Source organism: Rhinolophus sinicus, linkage group LG16, assembly GCF_036562045.2.
Source record: "Rhinolophus sinicus isolate RSC01 linkage group LG16, ASM3656204v1, whole genome shotgun sequence".
Classification (NCBI taxonomy): domain Eukaryota; kingdom Metazoa; phylum Chordata; class Mammalia; order Chiroptera; family Rhinolophidae; genus Rhinolophus; species Rhinolophus sinicus.
Window position 1 is genome coordinate 27,371,629 of NC_133765.1, and position 13,627 is coordinate 27,385,255.

A 13,627-nucleotide genomic window follows, 5' to 3' on the forward strand; every position below is an offset into this window, starting at 1 on the left:
TTATGAGGGAATAATAGCCCCTCTTTCCTGCTGTCTTGTGAGGATAGCATATGTAAAGCAGTTGGAACATGGTAAAGTGAACCTGACGTAGGGAGGAAGCTTCTAATAAAAGCTAGCTATTATTTATATCTTCGTCCTCATTAGTATTCCCCTGGGCTCAGAGCTGGTCCTTGGAGAAAAGGGAGTTTCCTCTTAGGCTTATCAAATTCGAGAGCTGGAAGCAAACTGTAGAAAAAGTCAGACAGCTGGGTGGAAGCTCCGACTCCCTGACACGTTCACACTGTGTGATCTTGTGGCAGAAGTTCCTTCACTTTTCTGAACCTCAGTTTCCTCATCCATAAAATGGGGATAATAAAATGAGATGCGTCATGGAAAGTCTCTGGCCTCGAAGGCATTCTATGGAGATCCGTTTTCTTCCACCCCCTCTTACTCGCACAGTACTTTCCGATTTACAAAGGATGGTGACAGTTACGATCTGGTATGATCCCCACCATGTCACCCTCCGTCCCAGGGATGAATCATAATCCCCGATTCAAAAAGATAGGGAAACGGGCTCAGAGAACTGCCGCAACTTGTTTCAACCCACACTCATTCATTTAACAAATATGTACTGAGTACCTACTGCCACCAGCCACTGTTTTAGGTTCTTCAGATCTATTGATGGATGAAACAGGCAAAAAGATTTAAAAAAAAATCCCTGTCTTCCTAGAGCTTACATTCTAGAGGTGGGATGCAGATCAGAAACAAGGAAAACAATAAATAGATGAACTGTATAATATATTAGAAAGTGACAAATACTGTGAACAAAATAGATGATACCAAAAGTAGATGATGGACGAAGGAGAGGCAGGTGGCAGTTTTAAAGAGGGTGTTCAGGATAAGCCTCGTAAAGAAGGCGACATTGGAGCAAATGCTTCAAGGAAATGAGGGGGTCAGCAGCCATGCAAATGTCTGAGGGGAATAGCATTCCAGGCAGAAGGAACAGCAATTGCAAAGGCCCTGAGTTCATGGAACGGCAAAAAACGGAAAGAGCAGGAAGGGATGAAGTCAGAGGGGCAGGAAGGTAATGGAGTGTGTATGTGGAGAGAGAATCCGTTCAGGCTTTGTAGCCATAATAAGGACTATAGCTTTTCCTCTGAACAAATTCAGGAGCCATTGGAGGGTTTGAGTAAAGTTGTGCCATCGTCTGAGTAATGTTTTCCCCAGAATGAGTCTGGCTATTGCAGTGGAATTGACTGGGGGGGGGGGGTATCCATCAGCAGATGAATGGATAAACAAAATAGGGTACGACCATACAATGGGATATTATTCAGCCATAAAAAGGAATGAAATTCTGATCTACACTGCAGCATGGATGAGCCTTACAGACGTTGTGTCGAGTAAAAGAAACTAGACACAAAAGGCCAAATCGCATGATTCTATTTGTATGAAATACCTAGAGTAGACAAAGTCATAGAGACAGGAAGTAGAGTAGAATTTACCGGGTGCTGGAGAGAGGGAGGAATAGGGGAGATATTGCTTAATTTCTAGAATTTCTGTGTGGGGTGATGAAAACGTTTTGGAAATAAATACCAGTGATGGTTGTACAACATTGAGTGTAATTAATGTCACTGACTCGGATGCACTTGTCAAAACGGTTCAAATGGCAAATTTTGTTATACATGTTACCACAATTTAAAAATTTTAAAAAGAAGTTGACTGTGGGTTCAAGGGTGGAAGTAGCCTATGCTGTTAAGAGGCTCAGATCCAGGTGGAGGTGAGAGGTGCTCAGGTGATGGGTACACTTGGGAGTTAGGATTTCCTGATGATCGGAGGCAGAGCTATTTATTCAAAGGGCCAGGTGTGGATGCTGAGTCTCCTGAACCTTCGCCAGGACCCAGGACCACACAGTGAGGGCTTTGTGCTCGTGTTCCCAGCCTCCCAATGCTTCCAGCTCCTGGTGGCCCTGCCAGGATTGGATGTTGGATTCCTCTGGCTCAGTAGGGGCACATGCTGCTAACTACACAGAGGGGAGGTTCTGGGGTGCAGCCCTTGGACGTCAGCACCACCACCCCCCGCCCCACATCCTGGGCTTGTACCATCATTCTGCCCGGGCAGCTCAGGTCCAAGTTGGCAACTCCACCTCTGTTTGTTGCATCTTCCTCGTTGTCTGGGAGATGAGTTGCAAGGTCACGAGCCCAGATTAGGAACTGGGTGGAGCAAAGTGGAACGGATGAGCTCATGAACAACACTGTTGCTGTTTGCACTGCGAAGCTTAGTAACCGGTCAGAGAGATTGACTGCCTTCAATCTTGTCCCTTCTGAATGTGGGCACAATGGACAAGAGGGAGTCCTGAGGACCGTGCACAGGCTACGGGCTCAGACAGCCCTGGGCTCAAATCCCAGGTCAGCCTCCTACTTCCTGTGTGACCTTGGATAGATGGCTTCGGTTCTCTGGTTTCCCCATGTCTTCCAGTTGGGATAATATCACCCACCTCCTGGACTTGTAAGGGTTAAGGGATAAACAGATAACAGATGACTGGATGTTGTAGAGGGACAATTGCTAGACAAATAGGAGGGCTCATATACAGAGGATGTCAGATGACTGCCTGGTGACAGGCTGAGAAGGACAGAGAAACCTAGGAGAGTTCTGGGTTTCCTGGGGGAGGTGTCTGTTGATGCCATGGTGTCCTAAAGCGGGGGAAGCGAGGGAGGGGGGCAGTTTGCAGGGAGAGATACTGAATTCTGTTTTGCACGTGTGGAGTCTGAGAAGCCTTTGGGTGTAAATGTCTAGGAGGTATTGGCGCTCTGGAGAGCCGATCTGGACTGGAAACAGATTGGGTATGTTAGATTAGAGGCTGTTGCAGCTATGGAATGTGTGTCCATCCCAGGGAGAAGGGGGGCTTCAGACAGGATCCCCAACACTGCTGCATTTATGGGACGGTTCCAGGAGGCAGAGGAACAGAGGGAGAGGGGAGAGGTCTTGCCCAGGGTCCCAGGAGGAGTTAATGGTTGGACTGGATTAGAACTCAGGTGTCACTGGATAGGCGGTGTGGGAGATGCTACTCAGCCACTGTCATGAGGGATGTCACGCGGGGTCTCAGCTCCTGCTCCCCACATAAGAACACAGGACATGGTAAGGCCCAAAAGGAACACCCACGGAGCCATAGATGGGGGAGTCACACCACTATAGTCTCGCTGGCGGCTGGGTTGGAGACACAGGAAGCAGGAGCCACAGGATCCGCAACCTGCCGTCCACTTGTCTCTGCCAACCAACCTCACTTGCTAGCTGCAATCCGCCTCTCTGCAATCCATAATCCACACTCCGCCACGTCACGCCACGCCACGCCACCACGCCACACCCTTTGCTAGCTTAGCCACGGCAGTTATATTAGTGGCTAATGGCTGACCGGTAACAGCGGATGGCCAACTAGTCACAGCTGATGGCCATGTACTACCCGAACCAGCACCTTTCCACGTGAGGCCGAGAGCCTGGAAACTGCTCTCTGGGGCTCTGTCCCCACAGCCGCCATATCCATCTCTCTCTCAGCTTGTGTTCTTGGTTTTCATGTGAAAGGAATGGACTTGACCTAATATAATGGGAAAAGAACATGGGATACCTCCTGTAATTGAAAGAAAGCTGAGCCCTGGACTCCAGGAAGGACAGGAATGGAGCTGCTCCGGGGATCTGGGGAGCAAGGAAACTGGACATCTTTTCAGGGCACTGTCTTGGGGATGAATCAGCTTCACATATTTCCCCTCCTCAAGTCTCTGGGCCCTGATTGCCTTAGCTTGGGCCATGTGCCCACCGGTGGGGAAGGAAGGGGGGGCCCTGTGCTGGAAATTCCTAGTGAAACTGCACATAATAGTGAGGATACCCCAAAGAGATATTGAGGGGCTGTGACCCGAGGAAAGGGACATGGATGTCACCAGGTGGAAGCCACAGGTGTACACTCCTCAGGCCTGCCTGCACAGGGCTCCCTGGAGCTTCCGGAACTGGGTTAAAAGGCATTCCCTGGGGGAAGTAAGACTTGAGCACAAATGAATGTGATTGGGCAAGCTGGTTAATTCATCACTACTCACTTGTACCTGGCAGGATCCCAATGGGATGCAACGGAAGGCAGAACAGGAAAGCTTTGAGGAGAAGAGGGAGAGCAAATCAGGACCTTAGCCATTCATACTAATTAGGGATGAGGGCGGGGTTGAGGAAGGTAGGTCTACATGCTGAAGTGCTTTTTCTATGCCAGCTCTAAGTATTTTACATATCTTAACTTGTTTATTCCTCACCACAACTCTACAAGGCACTGTCACCACCCATATATTATTGCCAAGGAGCCCGAGGCCCAGAGAAGTTAAGAAATTTGCCCAGGTCACCCAGCTAATAAGCGGTGGAGGAGAATTCAAACCAGGGCAGTCAAGCTGCAGTGCGTATGCGTGACCATGACCCTACACAGCCACACAAATGCCATGTGCTAGGAGGGGAATTGAAATTTGCATCCGGATATATAGTATTACATCCAGATGTCCCTCATGAGAATCAGATCTTAGATTTAACACCTAGATTTACTTTTCTTGTCTTAAAGGCAATATATTCTCTATGCTGAATATTTGAAAAACCCAGAAATGCACAAAGAAAAAATAAATAACTTGAATACCCACCTTTAAAAAAAAATGGCACTTTAAAACAACTAAAATCTAAATAGGAATGTATATTTCTTTTAAATGGGGTATCATACATACTGATTGTTTGAGGCCAGCTTTCCCCATGTGCTATTTCTGTGACAATAAATCATCTTCCGGAACATGGTACATAATGGCTGCATATTTTTTTCCACTGTATGGATGGACCATCATTTGTCCAACTAATCCCCTATAATTGAGCCGTTTTGTCATTTCCAGTGTTGCATGAGTATAAATGCGGCAGACACTGCTGTTGCTCTGCCCAGTCTCCTTGGATGCCTTTTACCATTTCTGTGTATGCCCGCCTGGCCTCTGGGTACTCTTGTTTCCAGCAGTTTGCACCTGTGACTTTTTTTGCAGGACCTCCCAGGGGCGACTGGAGTTACTTTGCTCACGGGGTCAAGAGCTTGATATTCTATCCTCATGGGGGAGTTTATATCCCCCTCCCATGCACCCCTAGGGCAGACCTGAGCCAATGAGTGTTGGTGTGAGAGTATAAAAGCCCAGCTCCCTTGGCTCGGAATAAATTCTCATCCACTATAGGTTCCAAATGGCGGTGACATCCAATAGCATATAGCCAAAGGGATACCATGACATTTTCAAGGATAGATCACAAAAGACATAGTGGTCTTCTGCTGTATGCTCTCTCTTGGATCCCTTGCTCTGGGGGAAGCCAGCTGCCATGTCATGAGGACACTCACACGGTGAAGGACAGAGGCCTTCAGCCAACAGCCATGAGAGTGAGCTTAGAAGCAGACCCTTCAGCCCCAATCAGACCTTCGGATGATTTGCAGCCCTGGCTGACATCTTCAACTTCATGAGACACCCAAACCAGAACTCCCCAGCTAAACCTTAGCCGAACTTTAGAAACGGTGCAATGATAAAGGTTCGTTGTTACATCACATACGTCAATATTGTGATCTCAGAGATGGCTGTTTATTGTACGCCTTCAATTTTAGGCTCATCTGCTGTGGAACAAGAGCTACCAGCTGTATCTTCCTCTTGCAGCTACGCAGGGCACATCACCAGGCTGAAGAAGAATGTTTAAGTTTGTCTGACCCAGCATTTCCCCAAATTATTTGACTACAGAAGCCACCCCCATGCCCTTTTCTTTTTATGGAACTCACCTTGGGAACTGCTGATCTAGCGTGAAATCTTGGACACACCCAGAGATTCTCAATTCCTGTCACTTCTGCAGAGACCTTCTTTGTCCTTCGACACTGTGTCTGTGCTGGCTTAGATCGTGTATGCGCATGCAGCTATTGGCAGTAAACTCTGTCATCCTGTCCGCTGTGGATTTTATAAGTTGTCACTGTTAGAACCCGAACAAGCCAGTCTGTCACGCAGCTCTGATGGAACACAAACAGGCATTCAAAAAATGAAATTGTCCCATGATATCAGGTCACTAGGCAATGTTTCCAAGACAGCTGGTCCTTGCCTTTCCTCTGCCCTCACTGCTGGGATGGTGATAATCACTAACCAATAGCTCTGTTTGGTTTACAAACTCTTTTGTTCATCTTCCCACCCTCTGGGGGATAGTCAGGCTGCCGATGAATTATTCCTATTTTACAGATGAAGAAACTGAGGCTCTGAGTGAGATTAACATTTTTCAAAGACACACATCTACTAAATCTCTGTGTTATTCCCTCTGGCAGACACTCTTGATCTTTTCCTCTCCCCCCCTTCCCCCAATTTTGCTCCCTGGTTTAGCAAACACAGTGGTCTGGAACCAGTCTGCCTGAGTTTGGAACTGACTCTCTGCCACTTCCTGGCTGTGGGACCTTGGACACATTTCTGGATCATTGCCGGTTAGCTACCGATTAAATGGGAAAATGGATGTGAAGAGTGTAGACAGCGCCTTGCAGCTAATAAACATTTAATAATGTCATTATTATTAATACTCATCCTCCGGCTTTCAACTTCAACATTTCTTCCTAGAAGCCTCCGGTAACTACTCCCACCCCACCCACGCTGTCCAAGCCTCCTCTGTGTAGCCCCCATCCCAGCACCCAATTTTCTAGTGGTTTCTAACCCTGGCTGCATATTAGAATACTCTGGGAAGCTTTTAATAAGTATCCATGCCCAAGTCCCACCCAGACGATAACATGAGGATCTCTGAAAGTATTTTAGAGCATGAGCTAGGTTTTTCCCCACCCTTCACTTTCCCCTGGGGCCAGTGAGGGGTGCTAGAGGCTGGGCATCTGGGCTCCAGCCTGGAGAGCACCCGAACACCTCCCCTTGGGGCCTGATAGGGAAAGGCGTGAGCCCAGCCAGGCAGCAGCTGTGTCTCCTTTCAGCTTCGAAGTCTTCCAGGGAGAAAATGCTGCAGTCTGCTGCCAGCCTGTTCTCTGGCCCTCCTTTCCACCGTGTTCTTTTTTAACATGTATCCTCTCCACAGCTTTGCAGTATAACCAATAACAGTAACAGTGATGATAATAGATGATATTCTGAACACTTGCTATGTTCTAGGAACGGTGCTGACTGCTAAGGAGCTAAAGGCATTCTTTTTCAAAAGATGTCATCCAGATCCCGAAGTCATATTTGCAGTTTTTCTCCTGATTTATAAGAACACCCTCATTCTTGGGCAGAGCGTGGGGGTTGGCAACTAGGATTGTGTACATGAGGTGTCATGGTTACCTCGAGATCTCTGACAAGGAAGATCGAAAACCCCCTCAATGCTCCAGTTAGCGCTTTTCTTCTCCCAAATGGAGACAGTGAGAACTGGGAGGCAGGTGCTGGGAGAGCGTCAGTCATAGGTACAGCCTCCAGGGGGCGGGCCAGGTGGAGGCCACCCACTGCTCGGTACCACTGTGGACTTCCTCTGCGTTGGCGCCAGTGGGCTGAGCGCTTTGCATGCAAATGTCTAATCCTCAGCCCTACATTGCCACCACCCACATTTGTGGATGAGGAAACAAACACTTGCCGAGGTCAAGTGACAAGGTCACACACAGAAGCGAGCAGCAGAGCTGGGATCAGAACTCAGATCTCTAACGGCCCTGCTGCTCGGGGATCTCAGAGCCCACACTGGGTCCTGCCCTGGCCCCTGCTGTTTTCTTTACTTACTCGCTTACTGTCTGAGACCCCTATGACACCCACGAGGGCCGAGACCCACGTCTGTCTTGTTCTCCAAGGCCCAGCGCTGTACCTGACACACAGTAGGCTGGGGAGAGGAGGAGGGCCAGGCCCCTGACTATTCAGAAACGCCAAGGGTGGGTCCAAAGGCAGCTGCTGGTTCCTAAAGGGGTTGTGGGGAGGAGGAATGGGGAGGGAGATGTCTACATTTTAACATGTAGGTTTTATTATTTTTCAGTTACGGCAAGGCCAAAAGGTCAGGCCCCGATTGCCATTGAAAAGATAGCTTGTTACACGCACCGATCCAGGAGGAGGGGGCTTTGCCTTGCCATGGGGGCCACATGGGGATGCACCAAGGTCGGCCAGGAGGCAGAGGGAATGCGGGGAAATGTGAATAAGAGCCTTTATTGTGGTTTCTGTGGGAAGGAAGAGGTGAGGCAGCGTAAACAGGTTTAGGATTGGCTAGTTTGACAATTTCAGTGGGTACAGCGTACAGGAGATAATTAGGGCAGGTAGTGTAGGCTGGGAGTGAGAGCATGATAAAGGATGTGGGCTCTGGATTAGCTGCTTTTTGTATGAGAAAGTGTGCTTGCAGGTGAGTCCTTTACAATCTCTAGGAATTAGCCCCGCTTGCGGGGGGGGGGGGGGGGGGAGGCAGTCCCTCCAGGATCAGCAAGGAGCCAGATGTCAAAGCATCAGAATAAAATCACATGCTCAACACAGCCTAGGGCACTGGGGGCACCTTAGGGGCTCAGGCAGTGCTATTTATCAAGTGCCACTGAAGTATTCCATATTTGGGCACCTGGTACCAGTGTCCCTGGGCATACCATTGCATCAGTGCCCCGCATAGGTGCTCAGTAACTATACATTGAATTGCTGAGCTGGGGGGCTGGCCTTGCAGTCTCCTCCTCTCCCCATATCCCAGTTATCCTCAGAGAGTGGCCTTGGCAAAACTGTTCCGGGTGGCTGCCCTTCTCTTTCCCTCAGGAGCCACGGGGTAGCCCATATCTGCTCCCACCAGGAGGCCTTGGAGCAGGGGGTTGAGTGGATTGACCTCGCTGCAGACGGAGTGACTCAGCCAGCCCTCAGCAACCAGAGAGCAGAGCCTGAAGCAAGCCTGGAGCCCCCCCACCCCTTTCCCACAACTCCTGGGCCCAGGACATTAGGCGGGGAGGGGACCTCCCAGTAGCTCTACACCCTGCCAGCCCCGGTGTTGGCTCATTTAAGAGACAGTATTGATTTTCACATTATGATGCACAACTCATGAGGCACCAAGAGGAGGGGGTGGAGGAGAAGCCAGCACTGATTCCCGGAATTTATTTTGAGACACATTAATTTGTTTCTTCCCTTCAAGGTCAAATCAAGGCATCTCCATATATCACCATGGGCAGCCACTGGCAGGCAGGCAGTTGGGGATGCGGGAGTGGAGGTGGGCTGCAAATAAGACTTCCCAGGCAGCAGGGTCAAGGGAGTGTGAGGGGGGAAGCAGGTTCTGCATATCCTGTCTCGGCAGCAGCAGCAAAATGAGGGCCCAGAACAACATCCCTCTGTCATTCTGCTGGAGAGCTCTTGGGAAGGGCCAGTCGTCTATTTGGATGACAAAGCTTGTGTCTTCTAGCTGGAAGCTCTCCAAACAGAATGAGCTGGGTTTCTGGGGTTTGAGATCATGCCTTTGGCTTAATTTCCCAGGGTGACTCACACTTGCCATTCATTCATCCATCCATCTATTCATTCAATATGTACTTATCACTGGAGGCACCAACTATCACACTTAGCATAGAAGACACAGTGGTGGACAAGACAGAAAAAGAAAACCCTTCCCTTTGGGAGCTTACGTTCTAGGGTGTATCTATGGATGCGATGTGTGTTGAGGGCAGCTTCGATTTTAATAAGCATGTGTGTTTGCAACCAAGAAGGCACAATTCTGAGAAGTGTTTTGGAATCAATTACAGCTGTATGATGTATCTCGTAGTCAGTCATCAGTTGGGGGCTATTTTGAGGCTGCTCTGGGGAGGTGGAGTTTGAGGGGAGACCTGAGGAAATTGATACAAGGAGACAGCCAGACAAAGAGCTGGGGGCAGAGTGTTTGTGATCACAGGGATGGAAAGTGCAAAGGCCCTGGGGTGAGAATGAGCATGTGTGTTTAAGGGATGGAAAGGAGGCCTGTGTTTGGTGAAAAGACAGGGAGCGTGGGAGATGAAGCTGGGAGGTGCCAGGGGTCAGATGATGCAGGACTTTGAAGGAGGTATTATAGAAAGAAATTTGGATGTTTTTGTTCAATCCATTCATCCGTGCATCCTGTGAGTACGAAATGCCTACGTACCAGGAGCTGTGTTAGGAGTCAGAGATACAGCAAAGACCAACATAATGCGGTCTCTGCCTTTGTGAGATCTGTAGTCTATCCGAGGAACAGGCCAGCTCGCTTGAGCTATTTAAATAAAACGGAATCACACCTCTGTCCAGTGACCCAACAAAGTGATGTCTCAGAAGGGCCATTCTCATGGTCCCTTCTCACTTCAAGTTCCTGCCCATGGAGAATTCTCCTCTCCATTCACTTCACTCTGGGTTGTCCCCAGACCACCCAGACAAAGCATCCGTGGGTGCACAACTTCCCTAAGCTTTGGATTGGCATATGAGCTTTATCTCACAGTGCAAAGAGTTGAAAATTGAATATTGTGCAGCATTTTTTAGGTTCTGGGTCCACCTACCACCTGGCACTCCTCACTGGTCACCTCTCACTACAGGGCAACCCCCAACTACCCACCCACTTTTATACTGCCAGGCCCCTTAGCCTTAGAGACCCTGCTTGGGCAAATCTGTGTGGTCCTCAATGCCCTTAGCCTGGGCACCCCTTCCACGCTACCCACTTGGGGTCTCACCATTCAGTGGGCTAGAACTGGTGAAATAACAACTTTGTTTTCCTCCTTCTCTCACCAGGCTCCCAGAGTGGAAAGCAACTAACCCGGCACCTAGTACAGTACCTTACACATGGTAGGTGCCCAGTAAATATCTGTTGAACAAACATCCAATGAGTAGGGATTTCCCCCCTGGCTTGAACGATTACTTCTCCCACCCTTGTAAGCAGAGCAGCTAGAGTCAGTTTGGCGTTTTATGACTATTATTATTATTTCTTCTGTTACACAAATACCCAGGCGTGCTGTGTGGGGATAGGGGAAGGCGAGGGGCTCTAGACAGCCTGGTGAGAGTCCCAACTGAGGCCTGTGGACAAAAAAGGGGTTCCCCTGAAGGTAACCTCACAGGGTGATCTTATTGTAAATTCCTAGCTGGGCAGGTCATGGTGGGTAGTTCTGCTCCAGGCATATAATCATTTTAGTAAAAGGTTTATCTTTACCTTAAAGTAAGCCCTGTCCACTGTTTCTGTGCATCTAGGTTAACACACTTTTGAAATAAATGTAACCCCCATCAAGAGAGCGCATAATCTTGTTAACGATCCTGTAATCCAGTCCCCACCTTGCTTTCTCCCACCTTCATGTAATCTTCCTTATGTTCGCTCCTTAATTCAAATGCATAAAAGAAGCTGCCAAACTGCCATTCTAGGGAGCATTTGAGATCTTGCTTCCCAGGAATTCGTCATCAGTTTTGGCTCAAATAAAGTCTTATAAAAATTCTCTACCAGTTTGGACATTCTTCCATTGACAGACCCTCCGTGAAGAGGGTGGGAGAGTAGTGTTTGGGAGAGAGAGAACAGTGTATTCAAGGTTCTGGTAGCAAGAGAGCGCCTGTCTGGTTGGAAAAACAGAGAGAAGTTAGATGGGGCTGGAGAGCGAGGGTGAGAGATTGGGGTCGGGTGGAGAGAGACAATCTGAGGACAGATTCCCCAAATGCATCATAAGTCCTGCAAACAAGCTCAAGCGTGGGCATTTGATCCTTTGAACAATGGGGAGCCGTCAATGGACTTTAAAAGGGACACACCTTTCGCCTTGGCTCATGTGTTTTCTTCTACTTGTGCGGCACCTTCCCACCCAGCCCTGCTTATTCAAGTCCTACAACCCTGCCGGTCATCAAACCCGACAGGAGGAACCCCTCCTCTGTAAGCCATCCCTGACCCTCACGTCCCCCCGCCCCCACACCTGCAAAGCCCCAACTTGAAATATCATTTATCTTCTCTCCCCACAAGTTGGAAGGCTTCACGTAAGGGACACTTACATTTTGCTTTGTTGGGAGAAAGGCGGACAGGGTCACTAATAGTTCATAGTGAAGGTCCTGGCATCAGACTGCCTGGGCCTGTGGCCTGCCAGGTGTGTGATGTGGGGCAGTGCACTTATCTCTTCCATGTCTGTTTCCTTATCTGTAAAATGGAGGTAAGAATTGAATCTACCTCACAGAATTGTAGGGCAATTGAATCTATCGTACACTAGGTCCCTTATCAGGGTGTCTGGCACACAGTTAGGATTTAGTGAGGGCCTGGCGTTTTTTCTCTCCACCTGCCTCTGCTCTGTGACCTCCCTGTGGGCAGGAGTTGTGGTCTCTATATCCATGGCTCCTAGCACAGCACCTAGCTGAGTCGGTGCTCAGGAAATATTCACTGACTTCTGATGCCTTCTGGGGGGTTGGAGGTGCTCTGGAAAAGCAGGCCAGCAGCAGTTCATTAACTCTTCCAAAAGCAAACATCTAGCTTCCAGTTCTGCTGTCACCACGTGACTTACCCAAACCACCTCTTCTCTCTTAGCCTCAGCTTCTTCATTGTAAAATTAATATCTACTTCCTAGGGTGTTGTGGGGATTAGATGGGATTGGCTCCAGGGATGGAGCAGGAGACTCACGTCTAGCCAATCACAGCACTGATTTTGTGGGCTGTAGCTCAAGGGTGGTCACATGACCCAAGCTGGTCCAATAAGAATGACTCTTGGGAATATGGCGAAAGCTATGAGAGAAGACTGGCTTTTCTCTCTGGGGACTGGCACATGGGAAGATGTAAGGCTGTAGTGACTGCAGCCATCTTGTGGTGACATGAAGGAACATGGGGGCATGGAGGGTGGGGAGCGGGGGAGGCAGGGGACAACAGGGACACTGGGAATGAAGCCAACACCTCAGGCCCAAGAGATGGAGAGAAACGGAGTTCTGTTGACATCATTCCAGCTCTGAAAGAAACTTTTATCCTGGACTTCTCAGCCACGTGTACCAATAATTACCCCTTTTTGCTTAAATCAGTTTGAGTCGGGTTTCCTAGCACTTGGCACAGAAAGAGTTTTAGCTGATGCACTGCGCCGGCAGCCCTGCTCCCTAACAGCACGTTCAGGGTTCGGGGCTCTTGGCGGTGTGGTCTGTGGCAGCCATTGCACCACTGTTGACGCCCCTCACAGCTGCTATGCCCCTTTCCTCCTTCCTCACAGAATCTTGTTTTGTGTAGGCAGCAGTGTTTCTGGCCTCCGAGGATAAATCAATATTGGTCGAAGCCCATCATGACCATCTTTTTCCCTTTTGCCAGGGCTTGGCTTCAGGATAGACATATGACCCAGTTTTGGTCAATGAGATAACAGAAGTCTGCTGAGAGCTTTTCGAAAAGACCTTCCACTGATAAAAGAGAATGCCAGATGAGAAGACCGTTTCACCCCTGCCTTCTCTTCCTATACATTGTCATTATGAGGATGAGATGTTGGAGCTGCTGCAGCCATCTTGCAAACATGAGGACAGACCTTGTAGACTTGTCAGAGATGGAGGAGAAAAAGGGTGGAAATACTTCCGGGTTTGGGTGGCACAACAGCTGGAAAAAAAGCTGTGAAATCATATCTACACTTCTTGTAAGGTTAGACAATAGATGTTTATGTCATTTAAGCCACTATTCATCGGGTGTTAATTTGCAGCCACAAGCATTCCCAATTGATATTGAAAATCTAAGTGGTGTAGTATTTAATTCCCCAATTAAAAAACACACAC

General features: G+C 48.8%; 1 long non-coding RNA gene across 2 annotated transcripts in view; it reads left to right on the plus strand.

The window, feature by feature from the left end:
• LOC141569253 (uncharacterized) overlaps positions 1 to 13,627 on the plus strand; it is a 295,225-nt gene that overhangs the window by 276,932 nt on the left and 4,666 nt on the right. Inside the window, exons 4-5 of one of the 2 annotated variants that reach the window (XR_012492759.1) lie at positions 10,668 to 10,721; positions 13,179 to 13,525. The exons of the other annotated variant lie outside the window; for it this stretch is intronic. This is a non-coding gene — a long non-coding RNA (uncharacterized LOC141569253). Of the gene's footprint in view, positions 1 to 10,667; positions 10,722 to 13,178; positions 13,526 to 13,627 lie in introns of those variants that run through there. 2 annotated transcript variants of the gene reach the window in all.